The 21897-nt window shown below is 43.5% G+C and overlaps 1 protein-coding gene across 2 annotated transcripts in view; it reads left to right on the top strand.

Moving 5' to 3' along the window:
- LOC135394023 (FMRFamide receptor-like) overlaps positions 1–21897 on the top strand; it is a 187749-nt gene that overhangs the window by 73296 nt on the left and 92556 nt on the right. For both annotated transcript variants that reach the window (XM_064624448.1, XM_064624447.1), the window contains exon 2: positions 8156–8288. The gene's annotated coding sequence lies outside the window, so the exon portion shown is untranslated. The remainder of the gene's footprint in view (positions 1–8155; positions 8289–21897) is intronic.

The following is a 21897-nucleotide window of genomic DNA, read 5'->3' as shown; positions in this document are numbered from 1 at the left end:
CGAGCTTTGTTTCTATGCGGTGTTGGTTATGCTGTCTAAAGTTTTTCCTGGATTTTCCGGCAGACATTCCAGGCGGTGAAGTCTGCCCAGGATATAACTCCCTGTCTCCAACCCCTTTTCTACTATCTGCCCGCGGCCTGCCCCCTTCTGTACACCGGTCGTAGGCATTGTGGCGTCGCAGTGCTAGTGTGGAAGTATAAAAGAAAACACGAACAGACTAGAAAAACTCTTTGGAAATTATATGCACTGCTGCTCGTCTCTTTCAGGAATAAGTGAGTTGTGAATGTTTATGCAAATTTTAGGGATCATTTGGCGTACTGGGGAGTAAATGACGCGGTCAGGAATTAAAATGGGAAGTAACTGCAGTCAAGGGGATCAGAGGCTGCAATTATTCTCCAGATTGCTCATTTTTGTTGAGTATAGGCAAGATGCAGTGCTCTGACGTTGTGCATTAACAATCTAGCTTTATCGCACGTGCGTGGCAAGATAAGGCTGCCACAAACTGAGCTAACACTGAACGCAGACTGCTCAGGCGCCTGTGTAGATAAGCAGGGGCTTCATAGCGTTCCACCGAATAAAAGTCTAGAATTGGCGCCGAGAAGTTTGGGATTCGCCCCCTGGTGTTCACCGAACGAACCATGTCGTGAGGATGTTCGCGGGCAGTTATCGCACATTGCATTGCGTATCAAGACATTGCACGTGTAAGACGCTGTCCAGCGTTTATCTTTCCTGGTAACGCTTGACGAAACCGACATACGAGGGGGGACCCAAAAGAAACCGGAATTATTTTCTAAAACAATGTGGTTTTATTGTTTCATGCTCTAATTTCAAACACCATCAAAGTAATCTTTCTTTGATCCAATGGACCCGTCCAGACATTTTTTCCACTCTTCAAAACACTTTTGGAACTCGTCGACGTTGATACTTTTTAGTGCTTGTGCCGTTTTCTGTTTCACTTCTTCGACATAGGCAAAACATTTCCATTTGAGGGCTTTCTTCATACGTGGGCAGAGAAAACAGTCGCAGGGGGTGAGATCAGGTGGGCAGACAGGGTGATGCACAGGGGTCATGCCATTGTTGCTCAGAAACTGCGAACACTCAGCGCGGTGTGGGCAGGTGCGTTGCCATGGTGAAAGAACCAGTCACCTGACTCTCACAACTCGGGACATTTCTTCCGCAGATCGTGGCGCAACGTTCTTAAAACTTCCAAATAGAAGCGTTTGTTCACCGTTTGACACGGCAGAACAAATTCGGAGTGCAGAAGCCCCCTCACACCAAAGTATCACATCACCATTGTCTTGACGTGCGACTTTACTTGTCATGCTTTCTTGGGTCGTGGGGAATTGGCTGTTTTCCATTAGTTAGATTGCTGTTTCGTTTTGGGGTCGCAACCGTAGCACGAAAATTCGTCTCCAGTTATGATTTTAGAGAAAAAGTTGGGATCCGTCTCTAAGTGGTCCTTCAAAGCACGGCATGCCGCCATGCGATTCTCTGTTTGTTCGCGCATGAGCAGTCGGGGCACAAATTTCGCTGCAACTTGTTTCATGTGCAAATCATTCGATAAAATTCGCTGACCTGAGCTCCATGACACCCCTGATAACTCCACAACCTCATTCAGATCCGACCGCCCTCTTGCAAGACGGCCTTAACGAATTCTGTCGACATTTTTTTTAGTACGACTTGTCGAAGGCCGTCCAGAACGAGGTTGATCGTCAGTCGACATTTCGCCTCGTTTAAATTGAGAAATCCATTCGTAACTTGTGTTTTGCTCAAAGCAGCCTCTTTGTAAGCCGTCTGTAGCATAACTGCCGTTTCTGATGCGTTTTTGTCCAACAGGAAACAAAATTGCACTGTCACACGTTGTCCGTGCAAATCAGCCATCACGAAATGGGCAAACGCGTTGAAGTGGTCTAGGAATAGAATTCACTGAAGCCGAACGCAGCATTGCACAACAACGCATTCTGGTGCACTGATGCAAAACAGTTCGTAAAACTGTCAGCTAGTGGTGGAAGCCTGTATTTCAAGGAATGCGCCCTCACGAGGACAATTCCGGTTTCTTTTGGGTCCCCCCTCGTATGTGTTCCAAGTAAGTCGCATTTTCATTCCAATATGACAGTTTTTACTGTAAGTAACAGAGACGAGGGATCCCCCACCAAGAAGCGGCACAGTGGCGCCCCATAGAAGTAGAGAAAAAAAAAGAATTTGAAACGTAGGTTGTACTAGGGCGACCAGCTATTCCATGACGTTTGAATAGAGGTATGTTCTACACCCTTATAAAGCCACGTAAGTATTCTTTTGGCTCCCTCTTGTTACAATCTCCTTTGACGTCAATGCTCACATTGACGTCATATTCGCGGGCTGCACACCGAATATGATACCATCAATACAGGTATGCTGTGGAATGACAATGTGCTGAACCAGCGTGTCAGTAATTGCACGTCTCCAGTGATGAACAGTGTGTGGAAATGGATGCGCAAAAGAGAGTTATTTCCTTCGGCGAAATTGCAAAGTTGTGAGATTTAAGGCCAGTATGGGCGTGGGAAGGACGAAAGCGATAAAGGCGGTGATATAGTTAGGCCAACGGCATTTTAAGGGGCGAAAGTACGTAATGGCTGCGACATCCCCATGTGTGGTATTATATGCTGGTACAATATTATTTTGAGCTTGCGTGCTAATCCCTAAATAGGGAAATAATTGGGGTCGATCGGGGAAATGTCTCGTTGCACTCTGATAGCGATGCCTTGCGCCTCCATCAGCGTTAATTAGAATGCAGGACGGCGACAAACTGCGCTATGCACTCGCAATTAGTTGATCGATAATTTATAATCGTAGTACATGTCCTCGCGTGTTTGCCGGCCGAAATTTCACGCGCTTTTTAAACGCCCGCGGCCACGCATCAGGATGGATAGTTGTTGTCCTGCGTTTTTCTTCTTTTGTATTAGGGAAGTTGCTGGCTTTGCAGCATGCAACATGGTGATAGAAAGTCAAGAGAAAACATTACAGGGCACTCTGTTTGTGTAAAATCTGTAAATAGCATTCTCGTTACTTCAATAACGGAAGCGTTTGACGCATGAAAACTCTCAGCAGTCTACGTTCGATGTGTTGTTGTTGTTGTTTGCTGTGCACGTGCCGCAGTGCAATTTCGGCCACCTGGGGGTTCTTGTACGCCGGAAATCTCAGACACCCGATCCTCGAAATTTTGTTGTCTTGCTGAGTCATTTGCGTCCTTTGTATGTCCGTTGTGGGTACATTTTTGCAGAATTATTCCTGAGCGACAAAAGCAAAGGAACCTGATGAGCCGAGTTCCTTTTTCCAAGAATTTCTGCAAGTATGCAGATGCAACGGATATACAAATGACGCACGTAAATGCATGTGCAAGGGACATTTTGTCAATTTCTTTATCTGTGCCCGGTATCACAACACATGCCTTCGAATAAGTTATCACGAATTCGTATATCATTGGATTATATAGGCGTTGATGTTGAAAAAAAAAAAGAAAAGAAAAAGAAACGCCAATCATGAGTGGACTTGTTGGCTTCGAGCTCTTCCACCCTGCCCTAGAGCATAGGACACAGGAACGAAAAGAAAAATGAGAAAAGAAAAAAGTAGACGATGATAATAGTACAAAAAATGGTCGACCAGCGGCGTGACCGAGCGGGTTAAGGCTACCCGTCCGTTCGTGGTAGCCAAGGTCGTGCTGGAGACTGGGAGGTGGTGGGTTCGACTCCTACCACCGGCTCTGCTGTCTGAGGTTTTCCATGGGTTTTCCGAAGTCTTTACAGACGAATGTCGGCACAGTACCAGCTGAAGTCGTCCCAGGACGCATACTGTCCTACATGTCCCCCACTCCTTCCTGCTGTCCTCTCCTCTCTGTCTGTCCACATTTGTACGCCGCTCGCAGCCACAGTTGCTTCGCGGTGTTAACACTGAATAAAAAAAAAACGTGCAGGACGTGATTTTGCGTATGTATCATGTGCGCAGTATGACCACGCTATTTCCTTGCGTACGCAATGTGATCGCCTACGCTGCAACTGAAACTCTCTTATACTTTCGCAGTGGCGTGAGACGTACGCAATAAGAAAATGGAGACGACACTGTTCAAACCCTGTCTCATTCACACGCATGCACGCCATATTGCGCTGTTGAGCCTTTTGGCGTACGCTGCTTCGCGTCGCTAGCACGGAATAATAATAATACAAAAAAGATATCGACCCTCATCTAGATCCGTATTACCCTGTGTCAATCACATAAAAAAGAAAAAAAAAGAAAAAACGAGTTCCTTCATAAGAATTCTTCGTCCCTCCACTTTCTGCCTAACGAGGTTTTAGTCTTCATTTTTCCACACGATTACTTCTCTCACCTTACTCCGAAAGAGGTCCTAATAGTTACGAGGGATCAAAAAAAGCGAAAGAGGAAGAACGGTGAGCTGGATAATGAGCCTCCGCCTTTGTAGTGCGCCGCGTAACCGTAACAAGAAGGCCGCTTAACGAACAGCGATTTATGACCTCAGCTTTCTACAAAGCCCCCGAAGAGCCGTAACGGCCAAAATCCTTACGAGGGAACGTGTTTTTAGCCGTGACCCCCAAAGGCACCCTCAGTAAAAACTAATGAACTGTGCTTCGTCTTGCTGTACGTATATAGCCGTTAAGCAAGGAACAAAAGAAGCACGCGTAGATATACCGAGTTCTAAGCCGGAGTTAACGTGAACGGATGAAAGTTGCGAAGTGTATGAAGAAATTATGAGAACATTATGGCGCGAGCGCGTGTGTGTGATGGATGGTGCTATTATGGCTGAAACTCTAATGAGTCTGGTAATACGTAAGGGAGAGTTAGCAAAAATACGAATGGGAAAAGAGTGACGGAAAGAGCGGCCATTCTTGTGAAGAGGATGGGGCTCTCTTTTTTGTGCTTGTAAGACGTAGTTCCACCTTTCGATTGTTCCTCGCCTAAGATGGCGGACTAGTGACGGTACAGTCTCGTCGTGAGAAATGTGTATGAACGATAGGTCTTTAAATAGGAATTTTTGCTCCTTACACCATTATTGCCGTTATCTGGGGAAAGGTATGTGAAATGATAGAGAAAAATGAAGGGACCAGGTATGAATTGGATATTGTTGGGCCTCGGTTCGGAAAGTCGTCATACAGACTTGGTTTCTCGTTTTGTCTGTGATATTGTTACGTGTGTTTCATTAGCCTGGACTGTTATTTGGAACGCACTGAATGCGTTTACATGTACGCCCTAATCACTAACCGTGAATGTTAAGTGCGGATGATTTAAAATGACAATCGGCTGACAGAAGACATGGGCGCTGAATTCCGGTTTCTCACTCGATTGGAGCGCCCCCCGCTGGCTAAGATGCCGGATTTGCTTTTCATTGAGGACTTCAATCGACATATGTCGTCTGAATTACATCATCCCTCCCTTTCAAATTGATGTTTGTGTTACTTTACACGCAGAGGAATAGGTTGAGATCTTTTCCCCAGTCGACTTTAAAAGCACCCCAGGCACTACCTTTTTTTAAAGCCAGTCTGGTAATCTGCCTACTCAAATGCACTATGCGAAGTGACTCGTTCGACCGATGCATAAATATCGCACAAGTGGATCCCGAAAACTGCGATCGCGCGCAACAGTAACGATGCCCGCAACTTGCCGCCCGGGCACCGTGACGTCATTGCGGTACAGTCAGCTGATTGGTTTAGAGAAACGTCGTCCGCTACATAGGGTGTACTTGGGAGAGAGAAAAAAAAAAAAAAAGAGAAACGGACAAAGCGCCGGCGCCGATTGGACTGCGATCACTCCAGTAATGACATCATCGGTGACGTTTTCCCTCCCCCTCGTTTCACCGTGCAGAGCCAGTTGAGCGGGAACGGCGTATGTTGATGTTTAGGTGCGTTTCTCTCTCTCTCTCTTTCAGTGGAAGATATTGCATATAATTTTTAGTGTGTTAGTTGTCAAGTGAAGCCGCATTCTTTCATAATGCGTCAGAAACAGAAAATCTTTCAGATGGCAGCAAACGCGTTTGTTGAAAGACAAACGGCGTCTGCGACACAGTACTCACGCTAATGGAGCCAGAAAGAATAAATATATAAGAACAACACATTTCTAAGAGGTTTGTTTTTGCGCCCAGTAAGAAACGGAGGAAGCATTTTCTCCGTTGCACACGAAGTGTACTGAAGGATAAAGCGTATTTTCGTTACCATAAAAATATTTTTGTAACCATATCATGCGATCAAGACTATGTTTCCCTATGTATTCTAGACGACACAAATGCATGGCTGAATATACGGACACACTATTTGCGTTTTCGCTCCAGCGATGATTAACTGAAGCCTTGCTCTATGTTTGTCACTGCCCGTTGGGGGTCAGCCACGATGGCAGGCTTCTCCGACGTGCAGCCGAGTTAGACAGGCAAAGCACGCTTCAAACGCTCGAAATGAAGGTGATGGAAACTTTGGAAAGTAGCACTTTTGAATCAAGGCTGGAATGTACAAAGGGACAGATAAAATAAACGCTGCCAGGTCTCAACCATACGGACAAAAAGCTCGAGCCCAGGGTCATGGTTATGCTGTATGTAGCACATGACGCCAGAAAAGCAGTTGAATAAGTTTTGCGGTGTTTACGAGTATCAGAAAAAAATTAGTATACTGACGCGCGCAATGCTGACGGAAGCCATGATACTTTTAATGACACTCTGTCGCCAGTGCTTCTCTGATTTCGTTGATGGAAGCAAATGAACACACTACCGTCGAAAGATTACCTTTATTCGAATTCACATGAAGCATCTCCGCATAAAAGACAATACAGCTGAATATCTAAGTTATGGTGCTATTATGCAATGCTAGCGTTTAGTTGTTGTAATTGTGTGTGACACACTGCGGATAAAATCGTATGCGTTGATGATGCTGGCAATCGTTTTTACTATATACAGGGCGTCCCAGCTAAATGTGAACATATTTTTTTAAAATATATATAACACTTTTTCCAAGATGAAATCAATTGCAATATAGCATATGCTGAAGGGCACTCCCTAGCAGGGCATTAGCAAAGTCCAAAGGCAATATCTTAATTAACTCCCATTAATTAACTATTTAATTAACTTTTTAATTATAAAAGCTACAAAGTTGTCCCAATGAGAACATCTGTTCCTTTCGGTCACCTGATATCGTAGGCGTTTTCAGAACAAAAATCCGTTTGATAGATCGCCTGCAAACAATTCGTGAAGGAGCGCCATCTTTTCTTTATTTTGTTCATTTTGCATCTTGGCACAGGCGTATTTTCTTCATCCGCAACGTGAGAGGGGAAAGGAGTACAGTGCCGCCTCATGCGTCGAAGATGAGCTTTAACTTGCGGAAACAAAACAAAAACAAATGTATCGGGGGGAATAGGTTTATTGCAAAAAGAAAAAAAAAGAAAGAGGGGAAAGGTTAGCCTGGCTCCAGAAGCCGAGTTGCTGTTCCCGCTTACAAAAAAGGAAAAATAAAAAGAAGAAAGAAAAAACGAAAAGAACGAAAAAAAAAAAGAGGCGCAGTCACAGGCTCAGCGCGAGCCCTGTGTCAGTAAGGAAGCGTACGAGTTCCCTTCCGACGCGCCACTGAATGGGGCGTTGCAGAGGGCCCAGTAGCGCAAATGTATCGGGTGACTCAATCGGAACTGGCCTTATCTTGGGTTGCATTTTCTGTTTCCTTTTAATCTTTTTCCAGGACGCGAGAGGCGGTAGTGTGCTCTTTCTCCCTCTCACGTTGGGGGTGAAGGAAAGACGCGTCTTCTAAGAAGCGCAATGAACAAAAGAAAGAAAAAAATGGTGTTCCTTCACGAATTTTTTGCGGGCGATCTATCGAACGGATTTTTGTTCTGAAAACTGCTACGATATCAGGTGACCGAAAGGAACAGATGTTCTCATTGGGACAACTTTGAAGCTTTTATAATTAAAAACTTAATTAATGAAAGTTAATTAAGACATTGCCATTGGGCTTCGCTAATGCCCTCCTAGGTAGTGCCCTTCAGCGTATGCTATATTGCAATTGATTTCATCTTGGAAAAGGTGTTATATATATTAAAAAAAAATATATATGTTCACAGTTAGCTGGGACACCCTGTATATATATATATATATTTTTTTTTTTTCTGTATCTAATGTTTTCCCTTTTCTTTGCAGAAATGTCCGTTCGTTCGATGTATGCTGGCACCTCCTGTCAGCAGATTGACAACACGTGCACTGTAATTCAAATTTGGTAATTCACTGGCCCACAAGAACAATACGTCGTCTGCAGCTCTCTAGTGTATGTAAGGTAAGCGTGTGACCTTAGTCTGTCCAATGATTTAATCATCACCGTACCACTCCGGTATGGTTGAGAGGATTGTTGTTCTTCCGCACCAATCTTTTGATGCGAATAGAAAGTTTACATTATGGATGGACATCTTAGTAGAGCTACGAAGCAATGAAGCAGTACGATGCCGAGTGTTCACGAACGAGCTACAACACACACACACACAATTCAATGGTTGCTCTAAAATACAGAAAATGAAATTTAAACACGCGTTACAACGCATTTCAAGACTTCACAACACATTCCACTTTCACCGTTACTTCATCGAAAAGTCTTAAACTGTTGCTGAGATGGCATTAAAAGCCTAAGATGTGAGCTTTTCGGGTGTCATTTTCCATTACAGCGTCGATAACTGTCTAAAACGCGGGTCAAATCTCCTCCTCTATTCCTCAGCGGTGCAACGCAATTTGTCTTTCGAATAGGTGCCTCGAAGAATTCTCTTCGTGTTTTCGGGTGCGAATACTTGGGGCGCGTTACTGAAGAACTCGGGAGGAAACGGGAAATCAATGAACAGCAAAGTGTGACCCTGCAGGAAGAAGAGAAACAGGTCGAAAGAAATAATACTTCTTCCTCCTTGAGAATGGTCTTGCACAATGATCTTTCTCTAGAGGTGCCTAGTCGTGTATTCCGTCCTTTGTTTATCCTGCGGCGTGAATTTTGTTGAGCGCAACCAACTGGCTGTCATCACCGCACTTTTGGTCATTGAAACTCTGCGTTAACTAAGATTAGCCGGAGAAGTAGGTGGATTACAAAGCCAGCATTGTAGGCGTCGGATGCAGTTCCACAAAACCGCGGGCATCGCTGGACGTTACAGGATAGAACGTGAACGATAAATTTTGGGAGCGCTCACGGTATGCGAGAGGTGGGAAAGTTGCATTTGCCAGTCCTCTGTTCATCTTTCAAGGGAAGAGCTCGCATCCTTTGACCTTCGTTGACCTTGACTGTATGCTTGCCACTCGCCCGCTGTCCTGTTTAAGTCCTGCATTTGTCTTTCCCTTCAGTTGCTAGTTGGAGCCCGCCCGGTGTTGTCCGCAGGTCATTGCTTATAATTTTTTTTCAATGCGTACAAAGCCCAGTTACGGAAGTACTGTATAGAGACCTTCTCTTCCCCGCAATACTATCTTACGATAACGCCCTGGGCGGAAATTTACTACTAGATATTCATAATGCACCACTGGTTGAGTGCGCGAGTGGAAATGAAAAGTCACTGTGCATTTTTTTGGCATATTGCCAAACGCGTACGAAATGCGATCTAGCATTGCAGCAGACGAAGGGCGCTGCCCGCGTTGTGACCGTACATGATATACGTGCGCCGAAACAGCAAGCCCCGCCAAAGGTTGCCTCGAGCAGAAACACTGATTCTACCTGAAAATGCGTTCCCCTCCCGTCAAAGTCACTGTACTCTTTGTGCGCTTTTCTGAACATCTTTCCGAGGGTAATGACGGCTAGCTTTGTTGCACGCCGTTTCCTGGCATTCTCAGCCGCACGGCGCTTACATTCCTTATTTTTGGACAACGCGTCTTCATCTCCTGCATCAATGTCGGCACATGTGCGAGCTCTATACTTGCGCGAATGGTCCGGAGTACGCCGCCTCTACTCTGAGCGAAAAAAAAAAAAAAAAAAAAGAGTAATGTTACTCCTTTTGGGGACTAAATGCGCTGACACAAAAAATTATTTTTTTAAATATTCTTATTCGTCTTATATATATTAATATTCTATCTTTAATTATCTTAGGTAACCGCAGGTTACTTGAGGTAATCTTGAATGCCCTTACTTACCTTTAATTATGTTTACTTGCCTTAATTACCCTCAATTCCCCTTTAAGTGACGTTAATTACCTTTAATTACATTTAATTACCCCCGGTATAACCTGCGCTTACCTTCGGTATTTAATTTCACTTAATCTTTCTCTTAATTACATACTGTATCTTACATTCATTAACTTTTTAATTGCCTTTAATTACCCCTAATTACCTTCAGTTACTCTTACCTCTGTATTGTTGACTGGTTAGAGAAGAGTCACAAAATTAGTGGGCCCATCTTCATTATCGTTTTAGCCAACCACTCCCTATATCCTTCATTTACTGATTTGCTTTATTTTCCCCAACCAAGTCAACAACTGAGGCCAGCTCTAAAACTCTGCCCCATTGCTTTTGCACTTGAGTGTAACGCCGTATCATGTGCTTCAGAAGAGCGCCAACACCCCTGTGCTTTACGATTAACTCACGCAAAATTTCCGATAGATCCCCTCCCTGTGTTAGCATATTGTACCTTACCTCTTACTCTTAATTACTTTCGACTACTTCAATTTCAAATCATTTACCTCCGTTTACATTTACCCTCTTATATCCCCTTTGCATGTCCACTTATACCGCCGTCTTTTTGAGGCTTCACCATCTCACACACGGACACATACGCATACATACGACTTTTTCCATTTTGCCACTCCTAATGCTAACGCATTAAAAATGGCTAATTTCATTCCTAGTTCCGCAATTTCATTCCAATTTCATTCCAATTTCATTCCGGGCTCTGATAAATCTGGAATGATTCCGGAATCATTCAAACTCCGGAGTGGCAACCCCGCTACCCTACTCGGCGTGTTATATGTCACCGCGTACTTTCGCAACGAGGGCACAGTCTCAAATTATTCTGACGTTCCTGTCCAATTTAAAACGCTGTACTTCAGCCGTTTCGATACAGCCGGTAACGCTAGAAATACTCGCCCGACAAATGCGACACGCAACAACTTCCAAAATGAAATTTGCCTGGCTTGGACAACGGTCAGTCGTAGTCCATCTACGTAATGTTAAACGTAGCTGGGACGACGTACATTACCGCCCATTACAGTTGGCTATCAAAGCGAATGCACCATTGTGCGAAAGCATTAGCATTGCTTGCGCTCATTCCATTAACGTCGGGACGCCTGTATGCACGGGGATGGTATTGAACAAATAACGCCGCATCATGTGCGTTCTCACGGATTGTTTTCTGTGGAAGCCCTGCCCACGAGAACACGGAGTGATCTCAAACAATGAGAGGCCCATTTGTGGGCGTGTTTCTTTTCTATTGCTTCAATTTGTGAAGGTTGAGTGTTGGAAGAGCGAAAAGGTGGTGATGCTCAGTCACAGCACGCTCTAAAGGAAAATGTTTAGAGAGCTACTAGATAATCACTGATAATTGTGAGTTTTAGTGCATAGTACGCTATCGCCTTTGCGCACGTAAAAGATAACGTGGTGGTTCTGCGCACTGCGCGAGGCTGTCTTTATGGGGTTGCGCGTGCGCAGAATCATCAACGCGATCCCTTACGTACGCAAAGGCGATAGCGTACGCTACACTAAAACTCTCTAATGATCCGACTGTTTGCGTGTCACGATAAACTGATTAACAGGTGTCTCGCGTTCCTTGCGAGAGTGTATTCCCTGCAAGTTGAAGGACATTTCCAAAGTAGGGGAGGGTGCAAGATCGTGGGAAAACAAATTTATGTTGAGAGCTTCAGGAGGGAAAAGCCAGGTCCTCGAAGATCAAACAACACTCAAAAACAATAGACACTGAAGGGGGAATATGTTTATTATATAAAAAAATAGGAGGGAAAGGTTAGCCACCGCTACGGCGGCTTGCTATTCCCAGGAAAGAAAAGAAAGGAAAAAAAGGAAGGGAAAGACAAAGAAAAACAAACGAAAGGTAAACAAACAAAAAGCACACTGAACCTTTCGACATTTATTTACGGTACTAGCTTTCCCGTGGTGGACCACCTCAAGTACCTGAAGACCCGAAATACTTTTTGTAGCTGAAGAAGCAGGGACCGCCATGCGAAAGGTAGCACTATAAATAAATGTAGGTAGGTAGATATGGATTAGGAAGGAAAAAAAAAAGTAACGTAAAGCTTGGAAAGTTCAGCAGCCATGTAGAAACCTTTAGTGTCTACTATTTATGAGTGTTGTTTGACAAAAGGGGGGGGGGGTTATTGGCAGAAATAGGAAAAGGAAAGGTCACGCAGGCAGCACGGCTATTTCGTTCCTATTACGTTCCTAGACGTAGCCTTGCACATGTTACGAAAAAAAATGAACTAAATACCGTTACTAGTGTAGCAACTCGCCAAGCGCGGTCGCAGTGCCAGATGTACAACGTTGTTTCTTTATCTTTACTTTCTCCCTTCTCAGAAAATACTGCGCTCAAGTTCTCTCCTTCCTCTCGCTTCCCTTTTTCCCTTGCCGCGCTCTGCGGCTGAAAAGCTGTAAATACAGGCCAGTAGGTCTCCGACCTTGTAAGTACATAGATTGCTTTTAAACACACTCAACTGCTTCCGTGTTCTCCGTGCCGTTACTTGTGACGACCCGACACTAGTTACTGTGAAGAAAAAAAAAGGAGGAACTAAATAGGTTACTAGTTACTGAAATGCAAAAACGAGGGCGTTCTCGTTACTGGCTATTAAAGAATTAAAAGTTTGAATGTGAAAACAGTAGGAACGAGTTACTTTTCCGTTACGAAGTATATTTCAAGCAGCCAAGTTTCGAGAACCTTTTTTCTTCATTGAAATTTATTTTCAGTAGTAGTATCAGTGCTGTGTATTAAAAGGGAGTCTGGCCACTGGGAGGAGCCTAAAATAAAACTCGACCTGTCAATCAAACATGGGCGCATTGCATTGGTTGTCGTTTTACATGCGGGCCGCCATGACAACAAAATTTCTCCAAAATGGAGGATGCTGCTTGGACCGGCCAAGCGGAAATTTCGTGACAAAAACTTTTCAGACAACTTGAGTTTCATACTGTGAGTATACAGGGTGTCCCTCGGCGCGCTCGTGTTCTACAAAGGTAATTAGGTCCAGGATCCAGTCCTTGGTGCACCTGCCTTTGCGAAAGCCGGACATGCAGTCTGGGAATTGCTTCTCCGTCTCTAAAAACCACTCCAGCCGGCTTAAAACCATCTTTTCTAGCACTTTACATACACAGCTCGATAGACTTATTGGCCTGAAGGATGATAAGTCTCGGGGTGATTTTCCAGTGCTTTAAGACCGGGATGATCCTGGCTACTTTCCACGATGTGAGAAGTTCAGCATCGTACCAGCTTTTGTTAAAGATATATAGCAAAGTCTTCTGTGCTGCGACATCCAGCCAGCGGATATGTTTGTACGTCACACCGTCGGGACCCGGTGATGATTTGCTGCTTCGTGATTCTGTCGCTGCATTAAGCTTGGCGAGAGTGAAGCTCAGGCCCAATGCACCTGGAGAGGCATCTTCGGTCATTATTGTAGTGTTCTTGGCGATCTCTTCCGACAGGCAATATGATTGAGTCTTTGACGCCTCTGATGGCCTAGTAAGCAGGCTGCAGAATTCGTTTGCGATGGATCTGTCATCAGAGTTTCGATGGAAGGCAAGTGCTCTGAACGGATACAGTTGTCTATTTGTTGATCCAAGTGCCTTTATCATATGCCACACACGTGTAGCGGGGATAAATGGTGTAAGTGTGGAGCAGAACGACTGCCACTCTTGCCGGGATAACTTTTGTAAGTGACGCGGTATTTCTCGATGTCAATGCGCTGTACCCATTCTTTGCTTTAGCATTTCAATGACCTTCATGTAAGTAATATGTAAATCGGAGGACCGGAGACTCTTGGATGGCGAAAAGGAAAGAACTATCTGCAATGATGGTTCAAGGACAACAAATATACTTGAACGAAAACTTAATTGTTGTTAATTGAAACCTGCACTATCAACTAAGATTGAAAGCAAGAGAAATTGATTATCAGTATGTTTGGCTCAAGTACGGAGTCTCATACGCAAGGAAAAAAACTGGAGACGAAGTGATTCGCGTGGACAATCTTTGTGATCTCGATAAAATTAAATAGTCCATGTACTGCCCATTGCGTTGGATTTGAGTACATGCAATGCATAACGTGTCATTTTGCCCAAATGATATCTTGCAGTATGTTACACACAAACATTTGTCAGTTATGCACATTAACGCTCGTTCGGTTGTAAAAGAGCGGAATTGGAAGTTCTGTTTCATGACATGAACTATCTTTGTGATGTGATCATGTTTTCAGAAACTTGGTGCAAAAATGAACAGGATCTTTTTCACGTAGATGGTTATCAAACTTATTATTTAAATCGTACAGAAAAAAGGGGAGGCGATGTAAGTGTGCTTGTAAAAGATCCGAGTTGAAGTATTCTAACGTAATACTCTGCTGTCACCAGCAACTACGAAGTATTGGTGCGAAAGAGAAACAAAATGTATGGGAAATTCATAAGTTCTAGAAGTATGGAAGATCTAGCGACTTATAAGCGTGTTCGAAATCAAGTATCGAATATTCTAAAGCGCACAAGGAAGGCATATTACAACTTGTTCACTGTTGATATCCAACGAAACTCAAAATTAGTTTCAATCCATCCACAATTCAGTCCATTAACGTCGACGATAAAATCGTAAGCGGTCGTGATCTAGCAGAGCATTTTAACAAGTACCTTGTAAATGTATGTCGCACATACTTTACGCCAGACATTGGAATGTTGCACGAAGATATGCCAGGAAGTGTACGGGGCACAATATTTTTAGCACCTGTAAGTGAAAACGAAGTATTTTCTTCAATGTTTAACGTTAAGAATACAAGGAGTCTAGGTATGCACGACATGCAGATTCTTCCTATAAAACGGAGTCTCGTTTTATATTGAGTCCCTTAACGTACATATTAAATCAGTGTTTTTTAGCTGGCTCTTTTCCAAAGAGCCTTCAAGTAGCCAAGGTAACAGTTTTGTATAAAAGGGGCAGATATAAACTAGGTCTCAAGCGACCGCCCGATATCAGTTCTACCAGTATTTTCAAAGGGATTTGAGAAAATAATGCACGATCGCTTACTATCCTTTTTAAATGCGCATTCCATCCTCACCGATTCACAGTTTGGTTTTCGAAAACAGCGTTCAGCGGAGATCGCTTTATTTAAGCAAAAGCTTATAATATTAAATAATTTTGAGAATAGGCAGCTTACATTGGGGCTCTTTATTGATCTCTCTAAGGCCTTCGACTCTATAAATTATGATGTTCTTAAATACAAATTACAGTGTTATGGCACAAGAGGTACAGCGCTATCGCTATTCGCTTTCGTATCTCGGATATCGATGTCAACACGTTGCACGCAAAATATCTAGCGCCATGAAACTGGAAACTGGAGTTCCACAAGGAAGTATATTGGGACCCTTGCTTTTTAATGCCTATAACGATATTGCCAACTGCGCCCCGGATGCAGATTTTGTTATCTGTGCGGATGACACTACTATCTTACTTTCTGGCACTGATGGCGACGCTCTTATAAATGAAGCAAATGCAGTTCTGCGCAAGATAACTATGTGGACGGAACTAAACTGTTCAAAAATCTATGCCAAGAAAACAAAGGTTGTACGTTTAAGTCTAGAAATAATTTCATTTTCTTAATAAACATATCCCCCCTCCCCCTAGAAATAAGAAAGTTGCCCTATCTAGCAGCGTCCAACTAGGGAATGATGTTATTGACGTGTACAGTGTGGTAAAGAGTCTAGGCGTGTATTTCACTGAATCGATGCCGTGGACATATCACGTTGAAGAAACCAGGTTGAAAATATCAAAAACTATTGAAGTACTATTGAAACTATATAGAAGCAAACATACATTTAATCCAGGTATAGTTCGAACAATGTACGACTCACTTATACATTCTCAACTGAATTATTGTCACTTTTTTGGGGGAACTGGTAGTAACCTAAATAGTTTATTGCATGCACAGAAAAAGATGCTTCGCATCATAGAAAACCTTCCATATTGTCACACTACCAGGGGACTGTTCAAGAAGCATAGGATTATTAATATCTGGAAGTTATATGACTATAAGCTGTCTATTACATATCGAATAGCTGTTAAAGAAAATAATAAGACGCTCCATGTCACTATTCCATCTTTTACCCTCAGCGCCTCACTATCCGCTCCGGCGAGGTCCTAGCTGGGTTACGCCTCGCTTACGTACAAATTATGGCAAACAGACCTTAGATGCTACGTTGTCCCGACTGTTAAATTGCACCGAAAATAAGATTGACATTGTTTATGGTAGGAAAAAAGATGTTCTGGAATATTTCATGAGTGGTTGAACATGTGCGCACGGTTTGGTGATTTGTGCTATGAAAACGGTGTTACCGTCTTTTTGTATTTTAAAATTTTGTTTTTTGATGTAATTCTTTACTTTGTTAATGTGGATGCTTTTGCTGCTTTGCTGTTGTAGGAGACGAGCCTCGTCAAGCTTCCAAGTGAAGCTTTTTGCTCGCTCTTTTTCACATGTTTTTGAATAAAGGTATTATTATTATTATTATATGATTGATACTTCAAAAATTCTAGCCTGTCCATTTTGCACGCCTTGATTTTCCACACACCATATGTGGGAACATATGGCACCGCACATTTCAGGAGGTCGTCTAAACTGAAGCGAAAGCATAACAGAGCGGGAGGAAAAAAGGGACGTAACGAGTTATTCATTTTCGCCACGAAATTCAATACTAGTTACAAATTTTTGAAAAGTAACTACGTCGTTACTTCGTTCCTAAAATGAAGTACCCACCCAGTCACCGGTACCCAGTAACGGGATACTTGCAACGAATTACGTGAATGTCTGTGTAGAAGTTATTATTTGTATTAACCGTATAGTCTCATAAAATCTTAGCAGCGCTAACATATGTCGTACCATCGACAGTGGCACCGTCAGTTCACACAGCAAAGTAGGATGTAAAAAAAGAAGATGAAGAGAAATGCGACTATTTATAGCCGCGCCTACTCTGCGAGGAATTGGGAACTGTCAGCCTACGTCTCTGCATACTGATACCACTGCGTAGGGATTTGCAACTGAAAAGACATTCCGTATACGCAAATCTATCAGTGTTGCCGGGACGCATCGTTGTCCATTCGTAAGCCAGCGAGGAAACTGCCTCGTGAGACCAGAGCTATGGTGGCTCTCATGAATACTTTTGAGATGAAAAACCCGAGGTTCATTCATATCGAGGTCCTTTATATGCGTGCAAGTTCACATAAATTCTACGTACAATAACAACTTTGTTTCGACGATGACGATCGGGGCATGTTCTACGTATATACGCACGCACACATACCTACATGCGCACGCATGCACGCACGGCCATATTTGGATCATTGGATGATGAGGCAGGCGATTCACCGCCGTATAGACACGTACAGCGGTATTGCAAGACCTGAGACTATGCGCTCATCATGGCTTACGAGGCATTTGTAAGACCGAAATTAGAGTTTGCAGCAGTTATCTGGAGCCCCTATCAGTCGACTCTTATCAACGAGCTGGAAGATATCCAAAGTAGAGCCGTCAGGTTCATAACTTCAAATTACTCACGATTCACAAGTGTCTCCGCTCTCAAAAAAGATAATGGCATCCAAACGTTAGAAATCCGGAGGAAAATATCCCGGCTGTGTCTCTTACATAATCTTTATTATTCTCCATGTTTCGAAATTGACTTGAGTTTGCTTCCTCCGCCTCATCGACTTGCGCGTATTCATCATACATTACCCGCCCAAGGGCTCGAACCACTACATTTATTAAATCACCCATCCCATTGGCCATCTCAGAATGGGACACATTACCATCTTCCATAGTCACAATTAAGGATGCAGCACTGTTTAAGGCTGCTTTGTCTGATTTCTTTATCTAATTAACACTTATAATATCTTTGTTATCTATGTAAGATTGTTCTATTGTTGCTGTTCATTTTGGATGCATCAGTTGTACCCCCCTTATGTAATGCCCCTTCGGGCTCTTAAGGTAAATAAATAAATAAATAAATAAATAACTTTACCGGGATCATTGAATGATCATCGGTCACGGAGCTAACACCGAAAGGCAAAAAAAAAGAAAAAAAAAAAGAAAACGCTACTGTCATAACGCTAACGAGGTGTCGAACAGCGATGGAAGATAGCAAAGTTCTTCTAGATGAACCGCATGCCGCTCTGTCCAGTCCTCATGATTGCATAACATGTGTAGGTGCTCGTTCCTTGAAGCATAATATAACGCACCCGTAGAGCAAACAAGTACCTTACCGTCGGGGGCGTAGTCCAGCCTAGTGATATTGTCACAACTAATACAAAGGGTGGAATACGCGGACACAGCCCAATTTGCCGTGTTCCAGTTCGTCGCACACGTCGGAGCGGATTGTCTTTGTGGTGGAACGTCCACCCCTTTCTTGCGGGTGCGAACTGGGCGCAAGTTGGGCATGGGCTGAGTTGGTTTGGCTGGTGGCAAGTTATCCACGCAATAACTTTTCGGCGGGTTGGGTCTGGCGGAAAGTGACCTACATAGAAAAGGAACGACAGCACATATATCTTCTGCAAGATGTTGGAACACATGGCCCGATGGTTCACGGTGATCAGGAATCGCTCAGTGAACCATACAGTAACAGTTAGTGATGTTGCCATGTCTGTACAAAAAGAAATTAGGTTCTCTACCTGATGACGTTGAATTGGTACCCAGTTGGGAGGTTGCGGGATAAGGCATAGAAATAGGCATGTGCTCTACAACTCTGGGTTCGTGTATTCGATATCATTGACTTGCGGGATGCAGTACCTTGGAGAAGCAGGTCGACAGTCGCAGGGCACGTGCTGCTGTAAGTAAAAACATACCGCCTACCTGGCCATTTTCTTTCGTTAGAAAAAACTCACTGGTCAAAATCCACGTAGCGAAATAACCTGCCTGAAATAAATGTTTCGCGGTCCCTCGATTAAAAATAAGCTGTCTAAAATGAACAATCGCGCCGGGGAAATTGAACAGCGAGCTTAGACTAACATCAATAAAAGAAATGCGAATACCAAACTTGAACTGAGCACATAATAAATTAACCAATATGCTGTGCCGGCGTGTCCGCCCTGCTAAACATAACCGCCACTAAAATGTGGTTTTCATTCGCTAAAACCGGCTTCGACAGATATAGAAGACTCATGAAGCCAAGATCGGCTTTTTAAACACAGAATATCATCTTACGAAGCAGTCGAGCATTTTCTTTGTTTCGAGGCCGTGAATTTTTAGAATAGGAATTTCGCAACCGGGAATATCGATGCCCTCCCAAATAGTCATACCCTATGAATACGCATAGATTCAGAAGTTACCCGTCAAAAACAACTCGCTACGAGTTAAGTTACCGTGTGAAAAAATGTAACTAAGTTAATAAGGGCTGAAATGTAACTCGCAGTTATGGAGTTATTTAAACAAAAGAACGAGTTACTTCCAAGTTACTTCAGACACAAAATAGCACTACACAGGTGCAGTGCACGTGAGCAGTTGGGTTAGACCTTGAGTTGCCTGCGGAGGAGTGCAACACTCTTTGCATTTTGCTCCCTGTGGGCGCACAATGGTTCAGCTTCATTTCAATGGCAGTGGTTCTTACTTCCTGAATCGAATAGTGTCATTGATTGAATATCACGTTTTGCGGCATAAAATGCCATGAAAGAACCAGAGAGAAAGCAAGAAAATATCACGAACGAAAAGCGAATTAAAAGTAACTTGGAACTTAGCTTAAGTTACTTTGGCAAAGTTACTTGAAAGAGGAACGAGTTCCTCTGAAAGTTGCCACGGCGCAAAAGTACCGAGTTAAGTTACAAGTTACCAATAAAAGGAACTTAGTTAGAGCAACGAGTTATTTGTAACGAGTTACCTCGAACTCTGTGAATAAGAACCACGTGCTGTATAACCTAGCATGCAAAATTGCGAAACGCTTACTATTCTAGTTAAATAAAAACAGCACGCCCAGAGGCCATTTTTCAACCCTTGCAACTCGGAGTTACTCTAGGTAGGGGAAAAATAGCAGGAGTAGCGGAAATGAGGTCATAACTCTGCGCAGAAAAATAGCCACAGTTAACCCTGGTAACGACTCTTCTCATTCTCGACTCTGCTCCAAAGCACAGTAAGCTTTACTTATGACGTCACACACGTGCGCGTATGACATTGCCATCTGCTACACACGACAGTTGGGCGTTTTCCGCTTGGTCTGAACCGAGTCTTGACAGCGTTAAGTCTAGAGTTAACTTAGGAAAATTTTCCAGTGTTATCTCTGTGACCTGCTGGAAGAGTGGATGATAAAAGTTGGACACTTTTTCAGAATACCTTTTTTACCATAGAAAAATTTATCTGCTTGTTCGTCAAGACGTACAGGTTGTGAAAAGAAGTCGCACGCAAAGGGTGAGTTTTGATATCAGACGATATCCCCAGATTTATGCAGAAATGTGTTTCACCATTGCCATGTTCAGCATCTACCTGACAGCAAAACACGAGCGCGAATTCCCAACGAGCATTCAGTTATTAAAAGATTACCTTTGACCAGCAAGGCTGTCGCTTGGTTCTTTGTAGCACACGTATACAAATGTATGAGTTAGGAATCACATAGCTTACTGGGTCAAGGCTAACCTCTCCATATTTTTCTTTCATATCCAGTCCAATCCCATGTTCAGCTATAAATATTTTGTGTACATGCACTTTAGTTAGTTAAAGGAGTACAGAAGGCCATAAAAAAAAAATTCAGATTGAGACATCTGATGGAAGTGTGTGTGTCATTATACCGAATAGCGCGAAAGGTTTTGATGTGTGCAATTTGTTTCCCATAAAAAAACTCGCATAAACATATGGCTCCGCGCGTTCGCCCTTAATTCGCCACTCCAGCTATAACGAGGATGAGGAGGTATGATACCACGTCACCGATGACGCTATAAGGAGAACGCGTTCTGGTTCGCCGGTCAGAGGAGGTCAGCGCCTTGTCCCTTTGCCGCCTCCGCATCACTTTGAAGTCCTTAACTCCCCTCTCCCACTTCCGTTTTTTTCTTTGCTATAGTCGTGACGATGCCCACTTGAGTGCCTCCAACAACGGCAAGCTACCTCGACCTCCCCACCCCCTTTGCCGCCGTAAACAAGTTTTGCCAGTTCTCCCGGACAATTGGGGATAGAAGGAGCGGTCGAAGCATTACCGAGGCCAGGAGAAAGGCTTTTTCAGAAACCCGGACAGCGGAGTAGTAGACGACAGCGGACTTGCAGATATTTCTCTAGATAGGCCAATCAGCGAGCATTCTCCTTATAGCGTCAGCGCGAGGTTCCAGACAGATCACAGGCTGGTACTGCTCTTCACCACCGTTGCGCACAATCGCTTTTTGCGGCGTATTTTAAATACAGTTCCTGCGATAATTATGACTCTGTGGTGTAAATTACTTCGCATGGTGCATCTTACTGGCCTACTTAAGTTTTATAGGAGCAAAACTGCATGTTAAAAATGACTTCTGTGCTACTTTAATGCTTTAAAACGTAAGGTACGTCTTTGTAAGTTGCCGCTTATCTTGGCATTTTCTGTCAAGCGAAGCGAAATCAAAAACTCTATCGACATATTCCAATGGAGGTGCTTGACCACAGAATGCTCTTTCAGATATGACCTTATCACTCCAGTGGACGATCCACGACGAAGCCTTTCGCAAAACAAACACGCCCCCAGCAATGTGTATAGAGCACTTTGCCCTCATGTGCGAAACGTGCGACAATAACACATCAATTATGCACATT

This window comes from Ornithodoros turicata, chromosome 5 (assembly GCF_037126465.1).
Source record: "Ornithodoros turicata isolate Travis chromosome 5, ASM3712646v1, whole genome shotgun sequence".
NCBI classification, from domain to species: domain Eukaryota; kingdom Metazoa; phylum Arthropoda; class Arachnida; order Ixodida; family Argasidae; genus Ornithodoros; species Ornithodoros turicata.
This window is presented reverse-complemented; position numbering and strand designations above follow the sequence as displayed.